Here is a 14,393-nt window from a genome sequence, read left to right as displayed (position 1 = left end):
CTTTATGGAGGAAGATGGTTGGACACAGCAAGTATCACTGCCCAAATACACCACGTGGGACATAAATTTGCAATGGAAAGAGAAGCTTGGAGACAACTGGTTGAGCTACATGAGCCTTTGTGAAAGAATCAGCAGGCCAGCAGACAGAGTAAGCAACTCCAATTTCAATCATGAAGGAAGTGGAGGCTCTTTGAAACATCAGCTTAGCTAGAAATGAAAGGCTGGGCATGGCCACTAAGAAAAGTACTGATTTGGGTGTGCTACATTCATGCACTAAAGATGTATGAGTTTATCAATGGACTTATTCCCCTCCTCAAAGAACCCAGGTAACTCTTCAGGCCAGGAGAAACCACTGTGTGACTGTAAGACATGTACACTGAAATAATACAAATTGCTAGCACAGAAAAACAGCCCTTCCCTGATGTATTATCAGACCTAAAAATGATATCACAAACTCCTCTACAGATACTAAATGGCCTGTAAAATCAAGATAAGGTATTTTCCTAAAATACAAACTGCAGTTGAAAGGGAAATTACTGACTTAATGAAGAAGTTAGTAAAGAAGATTCTACAGGTTATATTGTTTGGGAAGTAAGAATAAAATCATACTTGTACCTCCTGATCTTAACATTTATGATCAAAGTAGGCATCTTGTCAGAACAAATATTTTGTTTACTCCTTTAGTTTTACTTAGAGAAAATATGCATAAAAACTAGTTGATCTGCACTGTGCTTAAGGGGCTGTTTTGCAAAGGACATGAATGGGAAGAGATGCATCCTCTCCCAGCATGGCATGGGGGAATAGTGCTTAAAAGCAGAGGAGTTACTTAGCCTGATACAGTTATTGGAGTAAAAGCCTAATTTGACAATTGAGTTAATAAAGATGAAGTAATTAGTTAATACTTCATATCTCATACAAAGTTATTAACACAGTTTTGGGTGGGAGAGTTGGGGGGGGGGGGGTTTGGCGGGGTGTTTTTTTTTGGTTTATCCCCTATTCATTATCTTGCTTGTATCTGTTTGTGGATGGTTTTCTGTTGGGCTAACTGCCCTAGAGTTCAATAATCTCATTACCTTGCCAGTGTTGCATCCATATGGATCAGGACATAGCTTCATAACCATGACTTAAAACAGAAGCAATACTGAAGGGGATGCCCACACCTACTCCATCCATTCCCAGCCACAACTATTTGTTTCCTTCCATCTGCACTAGTCTGCAGACACTATACAACATAGATCTGGCTGTAAAATAATATAACCCTGCAACTAAAAGAGTCCTTTTCAACCAGAACAGAGGAAGAACCTCACGAGTTCCAAAGTCAGTACAGTACTAGTCATGTATGCCTGTATGGTGGGGAAATGATGGGCAGCAAATGTAGAGACATTAGATGGTGCAGACAGATTGTGCATATAAAAAGCAATATCCAGGAAAGGAAACAGTGCATGGAAGAAATCAGCTTTCCAGAGACTTCGTGGCAGCCACACTAAGTGTAGAGTATACAAGAGACATTCCTTTGCACAGCTGGTTAATTTCTAAGATTTCATATAATCAATTAACATCCTCCACATTCTCTGCATCAAGAAAAGCTCAAGATCTTTTTTTTTTGTTTCATCTTTTAATTTTCTTTTCTCTAAGCACTAGAAAATAAATTACCAGTTTGCAGTGCCAAAAGGCAGGTTTCTTTTTATTGTTAATGTACAAGAAATTACTTGCATGGTAGGGTGAGAGACTGTCTTACACATTACAGCTCTGCTACTACAACACTTGGAGGAGGTCCTGGACTTCTGTATCTGTACTGCTTGTATATATTGGCTGATTGAGCCCTAGGAGCTCTGATTTGTTCATTAATCTTTAATGACTAGTCCAACTTGCCAGAGTACTTAGCAGGCCAAATTCCATCTTGTTTTTTATTTCATTCTAGTGTAAAAATTCTTGGAGTCACCAGAGGGCATCATTACAGAGTGCTTTTTAAATTCCATATAAATGATGCTGTAAGAAAGTAGATTTTGGGAAAAGTGCCTGCTAATAGCCATGGGAGTCCTTAGAGAGACTATGGCATTCACAGGACAAGGGAATATTTCTGTTTGCCCTTTTCTTAGACTCAGCACAGTACCACACATACTCTGCATTGCTGCAAATACTTCAAAGAAAAATTCCATTGGAAATAGTTTAGCTTAATTATAAGCAGATCCAAATCAGAGAATTAGCAATGGAACAATTAAAAATGTGTTTCATCTTCAGCCATCTCTTCCTTTCCCCACCTTCCTCATACATGATCTTTTAGCTGAATTCATTGTGATGAATCTAAGAGATTATGACAATCTAAAAGAAATCGAAATCTTACATACTTTATTTCACTTAACTTTAGAGATTTTATTACCATTCAACACTTTTTTTCCCCCCCTCGATTTGTGGCTTTTCATCAGCAAAGAAAAATAATTTACCTTTCTTTACCCAAAGGGACTTAAAAATGAGGAGTCAGTCTCCTATCGGTAGCATACAGCCTCCTAGCTCTGCTTGCCAGCAGGGAGTCTGTTCAGCTAATTCCCACACCTCTTCATGAGCTGTTGCTGCCAGACCTGCAGTTATGTTAAGAATAAAGCAGTTCCTTTCCAAACACATGTTTTCAAGGACTTGTATATTTTTGTACAGTATCAGACTTCGCATTATGACATCCTTTCCACTGATTATTGATAGATTCATTTGAACTCTATTCATGCTTATCTGGAAATATAATCTCACACGCAAGGACAGAATATGGCAATAGAGCTCAGAGTTGACTCCTGGACACATCTAGGAAAGTATTTTACGTGGAATTAAACAATTCATTTTTTAAAAGGCAGGAGTTAACTGCTGCGATACTGAATAAGGATTGCTGCAAGCTGGCAGCTCTGCTACACACACTCTTACCTGCCCCCTCCCTTCTTCCTGTAAATGCAAGATACTACTTTTCAGTTACGTCATAAATTGTGTAAGACTAAACTTTTGCATTCACAGCATCCTTGTTGTGCACTAAGGAACTCAGTCCATTGTGAGCACTGACCATTTTGTCTCCTACATATACAAATACATTGTATATTTTAGGGAAAAGCATATATATACACCTACTGTGAAACAGCAGAACAGGATGTGAAGCACCAATTTGGATTCAGTGTTTTACAAAGTGTTGCTCTTGTACTTCAGAAACGTCAGTTCTTGTACATGCTCAGTGCAGACATTTGAATCCACAGACTTATCAGGCCTATGCTAATATGTCCATTCCTTTGTTTTGTCAAAACATTACAGTATAGCTGGCAGTCTTCTGCAAATTGTTACTCCATTACTCATTGAGCAGTAATTCAGATGCTTAGTAAAACTAAGAGGATGACTTACTCCCAAGTTGCTGGATTTGTTTGAGCATTTTTTCCCCTTTCACATATTTTGCTTCATTTCATTGGATAATTTAGGAGTAAATCTGTGAATGATCTTTCCCCAGCAGCTACATCAGACCTGGCACTGTAAAATTTTTAAAGACTGACGTTAAGCTGTGCAGGCACAAGGAGCGTTTTGTTGATATTTTAAGGTAGGCAGGGTTAACGAAAGGCAACAAAGACCACACATTTTGCTCAAATTATTAATGACAACATTCTGTTCTCAGGAATGCCTGATTTTGCTAGGCAGATTTGTCTCCGAATTCATTTACATTATCTATTTAGCTATGCAAACCACACAAGTGAAGTCCTGTGCCTTTTGAAGAGCTTCACCCAGTACTTCGCAAAACACCCAGAAAAGCTGTACTCAGAAAAAAACTGTTTCTTTCTTAATCTCTCTCTGAAGCCTTTCCCCATCCTCTTCATGGAGAGAAAGTGTGAGCACAAAGACTTCACTGGGCAAAGGAAGGGTACTTGCCCCCCTCTCTCCCCCTACAGATTCCCAAATGTCAGTCTGGATTATTTTTCACACAACATCAGGTATGGTCATGAGATGGTCCTTCTGCAGCAAATAATTGTTAAAAATAGGAGACAGGAGACAAGATGGTCAGTGCTCACAGTGGTCCAAGTTCATCAGTGCAACAAGGTTGCCGTGAATGCAAAAGTTTAGTATTAGCTCAGTGGAGGACTAGAAAAATCTTGGGAATTAAATCTGTCAAGGTTTGCTAGATGCACAAACTCCACATTCAGCTCAGGACATGGAAACTGTTGGAAGCAGGGACAGCAGTCCAGGAAAAAGCATTTATACCTGCTCTCTTAGGCTTTCATCAAGGCACCTGCTTACAGTGTCTGCTGCAGAAAGGATCAGTATCAGACAGATGGATCTCAGCCAGGCCCAGCACAATCATTCTTCTTTTATATCCTAGCTGCTGCTCTGTGAAATGGCCATAATCCTCAGAGCTTTCATCCAAAGAGAAACTTGATAGAAATTACTATTTTGCTATAAATGTTGTCACAGAATGGCAGGTACCCCACTCTAAAACCGCTCTGCGTCAATAAGCCTGAAATAAGCAACATCTTTAATCTCTGAACAGCCAGAAGAAAAGTGCTGGCAAGGCACATGTTATGCTTAGTTGTGTTTGCATCCTGGAGGTACCAGTAAGTTTCAGACTTTGCATCAGGCCAGAAAAATGATATTTGTGTCCTTTGAATGACTTTGACTTCTGCATACCAAAAAATGGTGAAACTTATTTCTTTAGGCAGCAAGTCACCAAAGACTCACGTTTTCAGATCTGACATAGATGTTTAGTTAACTTTGCAAGTTGATGTACCTCATTTACTCTGGAGTCTGCACCTCTGCTTATGGTCTGGTATCTAGAGAAATTAGGTATTTTCAGACAGTTGCAGTGAGCGATATGAAAAAGTATTTGACTAGACCCACAACTAACTTCTAAGGAGATGCAGCACATTTTCCTGATACTATTACAGCCCACGGAGGTGAATGATTATAAACATACAGCACAATCTAAATGAACAAACAAACAAAAAAATCTAAACTTCCATCATATTATTAACAGTCAGTGAAGTCTGAAAGTCAATTTAAAATCTAGCCCATTAGAAAAATCTAGTACTTAGCAAACACTGCTACTTTTGTGTGAATCTAAAGATTTTATTTTTGTCTTTTGGAAGATGTAAGTCTAAGTCTATTTTTTCTGTTTGAAGCTTCATTTTGAATGACCACACTGTATAGCTAGAGTGAAGTTTGTGGACCCATCAACAAGTAACTCCTACGCATCACAACCACACTGGATCACGATTAGGTGCCAAAGCACACACCATTTACCCCCCAAACTAAACTAAAACCAAGGTTGAAGCTGGGGTCAGCCTCTGCTCCCGGGAAGCTGCTCACCTTATGCAGCTCGCAGAGAAACAGCACAAGAGGGCGCCTGATACCTCCAACACCTCAAGTCCGACTTCCACAGTCTTTTCGGCAATAATGTCATATTTCCAATGGCATGACAAAGCCCTAAGCAATGCCATAGCTACATATGGTTACCTTCAGTTCTGCTACCCCACTGAAGGCATTTAAGAATATTTTCATCATCTATTAAATAAATGCTGGATTCTCTATTAACAATTCCAAAGTCTGTATTAACTGGGGGGGAGGGAGGAGTGGAAGAGAAACATCTCCAGACAAGACAAAAGCCAAAGAGGCTAAATAATTTCACGTCAAATTTATTCTGGCAACCGCCAAACCATGGACTTTGGCAGATTGCTTGTTGGTTTTAACAGAAGCCACTTCCTCTGCAGCAAGAGGCATATCAGCACTATTGTCTGCTTCCTGGGGATGGGCTCAGGGTGTTTCAGTGCTCCAGGTGAGAGCTCCAAGCTGCACAACGTTCTTATGTGGAACTGAGGGATTGAAAAACACAAAGCCACAAACCCCCACCGGTGTCCCTGTGGGGAATTCTCCCATGCAAACCTCATTAGGAAATGAACTGGGTATTTTTTCTCCCTGCCCTGTCTCCCAGCACCCTGACAGGTCCTTTCAGCAGAGGAGAGGAAAGCTCTGCCCAGGGCTACTCCACAGCTGCAGATGACTCATGCTGGAAGAGCCCCTTTGAGCCAGATTTAGGTTTTCCCAAGTTCATTTTAACACACTGATTTCTACCACTTTAAAGCTCCCTGCATAATTGCAACTCACACAGCAGAGCCTGGCCTGGTGCACAGGTACAGACCTCACCAAGCAGCAGGCCCAGGCTGCTCCCCCCTTGAAGCCACATTCCTCCCTCTCCTGCAGCAACATCCCGAAGGACAAACTGCTCCATCCATGCTGCCTTCTTGGGACAGGCAGGAGAACCAGAGAAACCCTGCTCCTCTTCTGGTCTATGAAAGAGCATGGGCAAATAGGACTTTCTTAGTGCTTTCCTCCCATAAGCAGGGCTGCCTGCTCAGAGGAGCAGGGATGTGTATAAAGCTCCCATTCCTGCTTTTCACTGCTTTGTTTGCTTAGGAATAAGCATATTCCCTACCCTTGCCTTCTCTTCTACAGCTCCGCACAGGCTATGGAGGAACACACAGAGCTACGCAGGCTCCAGATGCTCACCCACATTAAGGGAACACAGGCAGTCCTGCAAGTAGCTTCGTACTGAAGATGGCATGAGGTATGGCACTGCTCCTGCTGCCTCTTCCTTCTGCTCTGCTTCCCACTTCCATCCAGCAGAGACTCAAAAAAGGGACCTTCCATTTGGATTTCAGCCATCAGAGCAGGAGCAAGGTCTTCTTGTAGGGACACAAGAAAGCCTTTCTTGCAGGGGTTGGGGCAGACCACACCACTGTGCTCCTCCCCAGTGGTGTGTGACAATGACATCATTATGCCAATAAATGAGACAGGAAGTGCAACGAAGCAGAAAAGCCACAGAAAGAGTCTGTGAAGTTCTGCCAAGAATGCTAACAATGGCACTAACCAGAAAACAAGAAAAGGGTTTGGTTCATCTAACTTCTTCCAGTTTTAGTAAGCTCTAGTGTCACTTGTAACAGTAGGTAGTAAAAACCCATGACCTTGGAAAGACACCACTTGAGGCCTTTTCTCTTTTTTTCCAGGTGATGGTAACCTTCTACCATCTTACCCCAGTCCACAAATTTCAGTGCTTTGACAGCAGTATAATGATCCAGATAAACTGACCGGGATTTTTAAATCTCCCCTTCCTTTTTTTTTTTTCCTCCAAGTTATACTAGTGCATTACCAATGGTCTTCGTAAGCCATTCTTGCATCTGTCTGTCTTTCTACTATGTGGATTCCTTTATTTTCCAGAGAATTGCAGCTGCCCAGGTCTGAGCTGAGGCTTCTTTATAGTCACTCGTGAGTGACCTGTTTAATCTTGTAATGTAAACATACAGGCCCATCTAAACCTGATGTGTAAGAGTTCTCTCTCCATCAGTCCTAGAAATTTCTAACCAGATCCTAGGAGCTCACAGACAGCCAAGTTTGTGTCTCCTACCTGCCTTTTTGTCAAGCAGCTGACAAACAGTGGCAGTGCTCAGGAGAGAGGTGGCACTTGGCAGTAGGGAAGCAAAGCCTTCAACAACCACGGCTTTCCAGTTACAGATGTGGGCATAACTTACAGATAGGACTTTATGAAACCATAAAGCAAATCTGATTGCCAACTGCCGCCAAAACAGGAGATTCCCTCCTGCTTCCCTTGCACTGCCACTTACTTGGCTCTGTAATGAGCCATTCACAGAGCTACGCTGGCATCGATCAACCCCGGCAAGCAAAGTGAGGTTTCTCCTGCTGACCCAGCTCACTGCAAGTTCACCTTCCTGACAGCGCTGGTAAGCAAGCAGACTGGGAAGGGAAGGAAGCTCACAAATCCTTTGAGTTATGATACAGAACCTGTACAGTACAATACAAAACACTGCAGCCTTAGCAACATATCATTCCCATCAAAAGCTTGTTCATAAACTGCCATTTTCTACAACATAAACAATCCCACATAGAAACTACATTAAATACAAGCAGGTGTTACTGTTATTCATATGACACTTTCAGTTCCCTGCAGTTATAGCTATATCACCTATATTTATTAGAAAAATACAGTTATTAAGTAAGTTGTTACTTCCCCTCATAATTCAGCATCAGTTTTCCTAAAACCTACAGGTATGAAAAACATTAATTAATCTCCTTGACCTTCAGAAAATTTTATTTAATAATCCTGTTTAGCCCTCATGCAGTTGAAATATTATGAAAATACCAATGGAGATGTAGCAAATGAGAGATTAATTCAGACCTAGCTCTTAAATGGGCTTCTGTATAAAATACATCCATAAATCAGAGACCTTTTCAAAAAATCCCAACCTTAAATAGGATTAAGCAGTCTTCAAAAAAACACTACTCTTATCAATAGTCTGCCACCAAATTAAGTCAGCCTTTGTCTCATTCATACCCCCCCCTATAGATGAGGCCAGAAAATCTGACTGTCTAGAAACAAAAGCTGTGTGCAGCTGTGACAATGACATTACTCCTGAGTGCAGTCACCTGTGGTGTGAGATACAGGCCCCAAGTTTACCTCCCTTGATTTTGTAAGCATGCTCCCCATTGTAAAGGCTTTCAAAAGACACCAAACAAGAAAGAATAGCAACTCCCGATTTAGAACCCATAGCAAATAATTCTTTGCTTTGGTTACAATAGGAGGTACACAAATGAATAGATTTGCTGCTTTTGACAGTGGCAGGAATTGGGTTGCCTTGCCTGTTCCCAGGGCTGTTCTACATCTTTGTACCAGGTGCAGAAATAAAAAACAAGAATTTCTGATGTACGTTTCTTCAGATAACTGAAAATTCTCAGTACTGCTATTGCTTCAAAGCTTCACAATTACAAGAAGTTTAACTGTTTCTGTTCAGAGTCACCTCTAAAGAAAGGTAAAATCAGTACAAATAAGGCTGTGCTGACCAAATGCAGAGGGCAGTCTTCCAGTCTGTAGGGATCTCTTATCATATTCCTCACTAATGCCCAGTAGCACATCAAGGACATGACAAACACAGGCCATGTCTGCAATACAGTCACCTAAGGGAATGTATGAATTCCTGCTGTTTTAAGGACAGTATTTACAATTGCAGCTTTTCCCTGCTCCATGCTGTGGTACAGAGCAGTACCTCCAGGAAGCCAAGACAAGGCCACCAGCACCTGAAGCCTTGCTACCAGCAGTAAGGAGCCTTCCAGAATACAAAACGACCCTACAGGAAAACCAGAGAGGGACTTTCTACAAGGGCATGTAGTGATAGGACAAGGGGAATGGCTTCAAGTTGAAAGAAGGCAGGTTTACATTAGGTACCAGGAAGAATTATTTTACTGACAGTGGTGAGACACTGGAGCAGGCTGTCCAGAGAAGCTGTGATGTCCCATCTCTGGAAGTGTGCAAGGCCAGGCTGGATGGGGCCCTGAGTAATGTGGTCTAGGAGAAGGTGTCCCTGTCCATGGCAGGGGGGTAGAACTAGATGATCTGTAAGATCCCTTTCAACCCAGACCATTCTAGGAGTATGATAAGGGGAACACTATTGACTGAATCATTCCCCTGGTGACTAGCAGCCACTGCAAAGGCAGAAGGACAATATCCATTTGTGGCAAGTTCCTTCAAAATATAAAACATAGCTGCAGTTAAATGAACACAAGTCTGAAGGCTCTGTGCCCTGATATCCCACACAGCATCATCCTGTGGAGCAGCAATGACAGCCTGAGCTATTGAGGCCAGGATGGATGCAGGGAGCAGGTCTGGAAATGTTCCCTGCTGAGACCAATACCATTTAGTCTTAACAAAGAACTCAAAAGTACTAGAACTGCAGACTGAGCCTGCCCCAGGTTGTATACTTTCAACAGAACAGGCTCAACAGGACCATGCAATCACAGAAATACACTATTGTCTACCAAGAGAACTGTGGGCTCATAGAAGCACAAAGGTTTTTACCTTTAAGCAGCTACTTACCCGAACACAATTCACAGAAGCACTGCGCCGCTTCAGCAATACTGCACAATTAATGACTGATACAGCGGTACATTCACTGCAGATTTTTGGCAGCTATAGCCACATCACGAGACTGGTCATTTATTGTTACATAGAGACACTGAAGAGACACAGAAAGGATTATTTGCCCTTAACTTGTAATTGGGTGTGTCCTTTCAAAAACACTACAAAGGGGGACTTTATTGTGCCAGCCAGGAGAAGACTATCCCCAAAATATGGGGGTGGCCTGGGTGCTCTCTCACCCTTGGGGTCACCAAGAAGAGAATTCATTCCTGGTGAGAGAATGAAGCTGCAGCGCCAGGCTACAGCACACAGGAGCTCAGTATGAAAAAGCAAATCTCATCCCGAGGGAACTTCTGTTTACTTGAATGCCTTCCCTGTAATCCCATTTTATGGGCCACATGTTTTGGGAATGCTGCACAGTCAGGAGACTGGCAGAGACTGAAGGGACTGAAGTCCTCCTTTCAGAGGGCTGTAGAAAAGCAGGACACAACCTCAAACACTCTCAAAGCAGCCTTCTGCTTAGCTACATGTGTATTATCATAAATATTTCGGTCTTAAATGGGTACTGAACTCTAGCAAAAAATACAAGATGTTGCTTTTTGAAGTAAGAAAAACAAGGGGTTTAAAATTCACATTGGAACATTTTTCCTGTTTGAAAATTAAAAATGAAATGTAACACCTCAGCTTTTTAAAAATAACTCCAAGATGATAATGTAGGTTAAAAAAAAGGGAAGAGTGAACAGGTTTACCATTTTTACTTGATAGCTCCCTTTATAGATAGGTCCAATAGCTTGCAGATGGAATAACACAACTCAGCAATAAGCATGGGTAGATTCAGAAACACTAACCACTATCTTTCTGTGCGGTATCAGATCTGGATACGCCACATTCTTTCTTTCTGCAGTAAAGACTGAGCAGAGGTGAATCAGTGTCAGGGAGAACTCACCCTGCTTGAAGCAAACTTCATATCCTGTAACTTGCACTCCAAGATAGTAAATATTGGCATGGCTGCATACAAACAGCTTTTCAGTTGAAAGTATGTCAATTATCAATTGATTTACTCACCTGATAAATACTCTCAGCTACTTTTACCAACACAAACCCTTTGTTCTCTAGCCAGGGAGCCTAATGTTTTAATCCCAGTCCCCCAGTCTTTTGGTAAGAGCACAGTGCTCAGTACCTGGCAGGAACAAGCACTTGTTAAGCTGCTGTGGTTCCTTTGCATTAGGATTTTCCATACAGTACTGTGAAATAGAAAGGAGGCACAAAATACAGTGACTTATAACCCTGAAAAACAATGAGCATTTCTGTGAGCTGGTTTTCTACACAGGATGTGGGCTGGGCCTCCTTGAGTTTGTGTAATCTGTCTGAAAGTCCCAAAACCACACTCTGAAAACATGCTTTTCCTTTAACAAACAGTCACACATACACAGAGTCTAACAGTAGTTTACACATCTGTCATTCACCATTAAGGAAAATTTTCATTAATATTTTTTCAAGCATTTTTTATGCCAAATTAGGCACATAGACCCTACCTAATTAAAATATATAGCCTTTTTTGATCCAGCAAGAACTACATCTAGGGATGGAAGATTCACTTATTTTAAATTAAGTCAGAAGTTGCACTTCTGATAGTGCTTTAGGTGCCAGTTCACATTCTAGGATCATTACAGCCCAGAGACAAAAACTCAAAGGCACTGGAAACATTATCATGGAATGTGCTGGGAAGGATTATCCTATAAAGCAGCTTTTCTAGATGCTCAAAGACACTAGGTTTAACAACTTCAGGCAGTCCTTTGAAGTCCCATATTTCAGACACTCTTCTAGAGATCAACTCTCTCCCTTTTCTCTGAACAGCACCAGAGGACAGACCACCTAAAGGAACTTTGCTGAACAAGGACTGGACAAAGTACAGCAGAGATTAAACACAAGAGAGAAATGGCTTCATCCAGAGCTTTCCTCTAGCAGTGCAGGGTAAAAAGACAGCAGATCTCAAGTAATTTTTGAAAAAAGAGCATACAGGAGTATTGCACTGTTTTACACTACTCCACATTCAGAGAGCTTAATTCCAATTGGAATTGATCTGCCTGATAATTTGACTACGACCCCTCCCTCCATCCCTTTCCTGTTTGCCTCTTGGAGCTGCAAGTCCTGGTTTAACAAGAACAATTGCTGAAGGAGTTCATACGAATTCTCCTAAAGTTTGTCTTCACAGTAAATGTGCCAATCTTGTATTTGACACTGAAACTCAGTACTGTAACAAGCTGCTAGGAATACTTCTATTCTACAAGGAAAGCAGCTGTATGAAGCAGGTATGTGTGTCAAAATACTTGATATAAATTTACTACCGTAACTTCCAGGATTACATGTTTTTAATTCCTAGTGAAACTACACAGTAATTTGAAGCTCTATCATATTTCCTCTGCTCACAGTTTTTTGAGTTAGTATTTTTGAAGCTATAGCAAGTAGCTTTTTTTTCTTTCTGGGGGAATCAGAAAGAATGGGAGTTAAGATTGAGCAAAGTGGAAAAAAAACATTAATACACCAGCAAACTGAAATTTATTTTTGCACACAATCAGGTTTCAAGTGGCTAGAAAATATCAAGAAATCTTCCCCTCCACTTTCATATGTTAATTGAGATTAGCATATTATACTCATTTAGGCAAATTATGAGGGAATAAATCCTCAACCATGTTAGACACAGCAGTTCCTACCACACCCTATGATATTTTGACAATTACCACACAATTTGAGTCAGAAACTATTACATTCAGCACGGAACTGGTTGGCTTCTGTCTTCATCTCCAGCAACTTCCTGCCTGAGAACATGCATTATGCAAAAACAGCTCCTGCAGCCATGGAGGGGAGAGCTGCAAGGAAATCCCAAAACCCAGCAGGAAGCAACGTCTCTGTGATTCAACATGTTGAGTCTTTTCCTCTGAGAAACCAGCATAAAAAGCACAGCAATAACTGCACAGAAAAAAATCCTTATGCTGTCTGCATTACAGATCCTAGAACCACTGGAGTTTTGAGTGGCTGAGCCTGTCTCCCTCTTCAGATTTCAACACGTCTTCCTCTAGCAAACTTTCACCTAGGATAGTTTGAGAAAAGAGAAAGGCTTGTTAAATGTTGCAAGACAACTGCATTTCACCTCCATCAGCTGTGCAGAAAAAACATTTCTGGATGGATTAACTAGTTTTGATCCTTTCACTTGAAAAAAACCCAAAACACCCCACAAAAAATGTAATATGATTATACCGAAGTCTGTCACTGCGGTGGAAGTAAAGCAAAACATCTCAGTGAAGGCTTTCAGTGTGCTGGGCTAAGTGCTGTAGGCTTCCACATTACAGAGACTGGACAGAGGGAAGGTACAAGCCATTTTCTAGGCAAAGTAACAATAAAAATACCCAAATAGTTTTCTTAATATCACAAGCCACATAAGAGAATTAAATTCCATTCTGTTCCCTGCTATTCCCATCTGGTTTCAATTTGCTAGAGAAGACTGAAGCCTGTATTCAAAAAACAGGCTGCATTGTAAACATTAGGCTCTGCCAGCATTCCTAGTAACTCATGAGGCACCGGAGTTACCACGGAAAGGCTAGGGGAGGATAGGAGAAAAAGGTCTATGAAAAAGCAGGACTTGCTCTGTCATTAAACCTGTTTTATTGCATTGTTTTAGCCATGAAAGGAAAATGAGAAGTGTTTGATGCTCCAAAGACACACACTTGCAGAAAATCCAGTTCTACTAATCTCTGTTGTTTTGCAACATTATGAAAACAAGCAGGGGAAAGTTGAGTAAAGTCAGAACAGACTGCCTGGGCCACTGACATCCGTTTTATATGGCTTGTGATTATAGGCTGTATACTGTTGCCTAATTTATTTCTTGTCATCAGTAAAAGATTGCTGCTTCATTTCCTGCAGGAACAGTTTTGTTAAATTGTGACAAAATAATGAGACTACAGCTAAAGAGCATCTCGTGGTAATATTTAACAAAACTTTGCCCCATCTCTGCCTTTTCCTCAACCCAATAGTTTCTAGTTAACTGTGCCCCTGACATGAGGCTCTGATGTGCTTTGGAAAGCCACTCACACAGTTTACGCAGTGAAAAAAAGGAGAAGGGTGTTTCTGCAGTAGCATGGTCCTGGAGGGATCCTGTTTTACATCATACAAAATCTATTTTGACTAATCTTGGGTTCACAGCCAGCCCCAACTCAAAATTTGAATACAAGGTTAGGAGGAAGTGATCTCCTTATTAAACACATCAGTCCTTTGTTCACAGCATGGTCCCACAAATGATCAACAACTGAGGTGATGGAGCACTACACTGTAGTATCAGAACAACAGCCCACAGGACTGGTAAAGAGCAACTAAAGAGAACATCCCAAGCTGTGATTGCCTCTGGCATCCACAACTGACCCCAAATTAACACTTCCTAGTTCAGGCACATTAAGAAGCTGTC

This window comes from Corvus moneduloides, chromosome 4, assembly GCF_009650955.1.
Source record: "Corvus moneduloides isolate bCorMon1 chromosome 4, bCorMon1.pri, whole genome shotgun sequence".
NCBI lineage: Eukaryota > Metazoa > Chordata > Aves > Passeriformes > Corvidae > Corvus > Corvus moneduloides.
The sequence above is the reverse complement of the archived record's forward strand: the minus strand, read 5'-3'. Positions refer to the sequence as shown.